Genomic DNA, 3,059 nt, shown 5'->3' with positions numbered 1-3,059 from the left:
ATTAGGAAATACACAAATAAACAGGAAGTGATGGCACAGAGAAAGAAAAGATTAAGCATTAGAAACCACCAATGAGGAGGATCAGACATGGAACATTCCAGACAAAGATTTTAATAAAATGGTCCTAAACATGTTCAAAGACCTGAAGGAAAACATAGACAAAGAATTAAAGGAAATCAGGAAAACAATAAATGGACACAAAGAATATATCAATAGAGAGATGGAAAATAAATGAACACAAACAATATTTCAATAGAGAGATGGAAATTATGAAAAGAACCAAACAGAGCTGAGAACCACAGTAACAGAAATTAATAATTCCCTAGAGAAGTTCAAAAGCAGATTGGAGCTGGCAGAAAAAGAATCAGTAAACTTGAAGATAAGACAACTGACATTATCCAGTCTGAGAAACAAGATGAGGAAAGACTGAGCAATGCAAATCAATGTCTTACAACATAAGAATATTGGGGACCTTGTGATAGACAGTAGCTAGTGAGGGAGAATGATAATCTAATGCATTCAGATATGTTAATGACAGTGAATTCAAAGCTATAGTAATGGATAGGTGATGACTGTTAAACTTAAATCCTTCAGGGTGCTTCTATGCCAGCTGAGTCCCCAAACCCAGAGGCAATAGCCTCCTCAAGAATATCAACTAGATGTGTCCCCTTTGCTCGTAAAGTTGACACCCCTTTTCAACATGAATAGGTTAGTGTGGTCATTGCCTAGACATCCCAGAAGATCAGGGAAGTGATTAAACTAGAGGAAGGGGTAGCAACACAAGATGGAATTTAATAAAGAATTATGAATACTGAATCTTTGTATAATTTGTTCTTTCTTAGTTGCTAGTGTATTAGGATAGAAAGAAGGAAAAAATTGAAATGGTGGAACTGTAACCCATAACATCCTTTGAAATTTGTTCTATAGCTACTTGTTAAATTGTAATTTGGAAGCTTCACCTTTTGTATATATGTTATATTTCACAATAAGGAAATAAGTGAAACTATGGTACTATAACTCATAATAACTTTGGAAATTTCCTATATATCTACTTGTTAAATCATATTTTAAAAAATATTATCTTTTTGTATGTATGTTACATTTCATAATAAGGAAATAACTGAAACTGGATTGTAACCTATAATATTCTTTGAAATTTGCTAACTACTTGTTAAATTGCACTTCGAAAGTTGTCACTCTTATGTATATATATTATATTCTACAATTAAAAAAATATGAGAAAAAAAGAAAAGGAAAGAATGAAGACAAGTGAACAGAGTCTGAGGAACCTGTGGGATATCACCAAGCATACCTATATACACATTGTGGGAGTCCCAGAAGGAAACAAAAAAGAGAAAGGGGCAGAGAGAATATTCAAAGAAATGATGGCTGAAAACTTCCCAAATTTAACAAAAGACATGAATTTACACATCCAAGATGCTCAACAAAGTCCAAACCAGATAATCCCAACAGACCCATACTGTGCCATGTTATAATCAAACTGCTGAATGTGAAAGATAAAGAAAGAAGCAATGTGTCACATACAAGGGGCCTCAATAGATTAAGTGCCAATTTCTCATCCGAATCCATGGTGGCAAGAAGTCAGTGGAATGAGAAACTTAAAGTGCTGAAAGGAAAATTTGACAACTAAGAATTCTATATCTGACAAAACTGTCTTTAAAAAACGAGGGGGAAGCACTCCACGTGCACATGTGGAGAAGCAGTGGCACCAACAAGGTGGCGGGAGACCTTCATTCTTTTTTTTTTTTTTTTTTTTTTTTTAATCATCATTTTATTGAGATATATTCACATACCACGCAGTCATACAAAACAAATTGTACTTTCGATTGTTTACAGTACCATTACATAGTTGTACATTCATCACCTAAATCAATCCCTGACACCTTCATTAGCACACACACAAAAATAACAAGAATAATAATTAGAGTGAAAAAGAGCAATTGAAGTAAAAAAGAACACTAGGTACCTTTGTCTGTTTGTTTGCTTCCCCTACTTTTCTACACATCGATCCATAAACTAGACAAAGTGGAGTTTGGTCCTTATGGCATTCCCAATCCCATTGTCACCCCTCATAAGCTACATTTTTATACAACTGTCTTCAAGATTCATGGGTTCTGGGTTGTAGTTTGATAGTTTCAGGTATCCACCACCAGCTACCCCAATCCTTTAGAACCTAAAAAGGGTTGTCTAAAGTGTGCATAAGAGTGCCCACCAGAGTGACCTCTTGGCTCGTTTTGGAATCTCTCTGCCACTGAAGCTTATTTCATTTCCTTTTACATCCCCCTTTTGGTCAAGAAGATGTTCTCCGTCCCACGATGCCAGGTCTACATTCCTCCCCGGGAATCATATTCCACGTTGCCAGGGAGACTCACTCCCCTGGGTGTCTGATCCCACGTAGGGGGGAGGGCAGTGATTTCACCTTTCAAGTTGGCTTAGCTAGAGAGACAGGGCCACATCTGAGCAACAAAGAGGCATTCGGGAGGAGGCTCTTAGGCACAACCACAGGGAGGCCTAGCCTCTCCTTTGCAGCAACCGTCTTCCCAAGGGTGAAACTTATGGTAGAGGGCTCAACCCATCAAACCACCAGTCCCCTATGTCTGTGGTCATGTTAGCAACCATGGAGGTGGGGTAGGCGAATACCCCTGCATTCTCCACAGGCTCCTAAAGGGGGCACTACAATCGTTTTTTTTTTTTTTTTTTTTCCTTGTTTGTCTTTTTTCTTTTTTTTTTTTTTTAACTTTCCCTTCTTTTTTCAAATCAACTGTATGAAAAAAAAAGTTAAAAAGAAAACAAACATACAATAAAAGAACATTTCAAAGAGACCATAGCAAGGGAGTAAGAAAAAGACAACTAACCTAAGATAACTGCTTAACTTCCAACATGTTCCTACTTTACCCCAAGAAAGTTACATACTATAGCAACATTTCAGTGAACTTGTTCCTACTACATCCATCAGAAATTAACAGACCATAGTCATTTCTGGGCATCCCCAGAACGTTAAATAGCTTATCTGTTCTTCTTGGATTATTGTTCCCCCT

The sequence above is a fragment of the Choloepus didactylus genome, chromosome Y, assembly GCF_015220235.1.
Source record: "Choloepus didactylus isolate mChoDid1 chromosome Y, mChoDid1.pri, whole genome shotgun sequence".
NCBI classification, from domain to species: domain Eukaryota; kingdom Metazoa; phylum Chordata; class Mammalia; order Pilosa; family Megalonychidae; genus Choloepus; species Choloepus didactylus.
The sequence above is the reverse complement of the archived record's forward strand: the minus strand, read 5'-3'. Positions refer to the sequence as shown.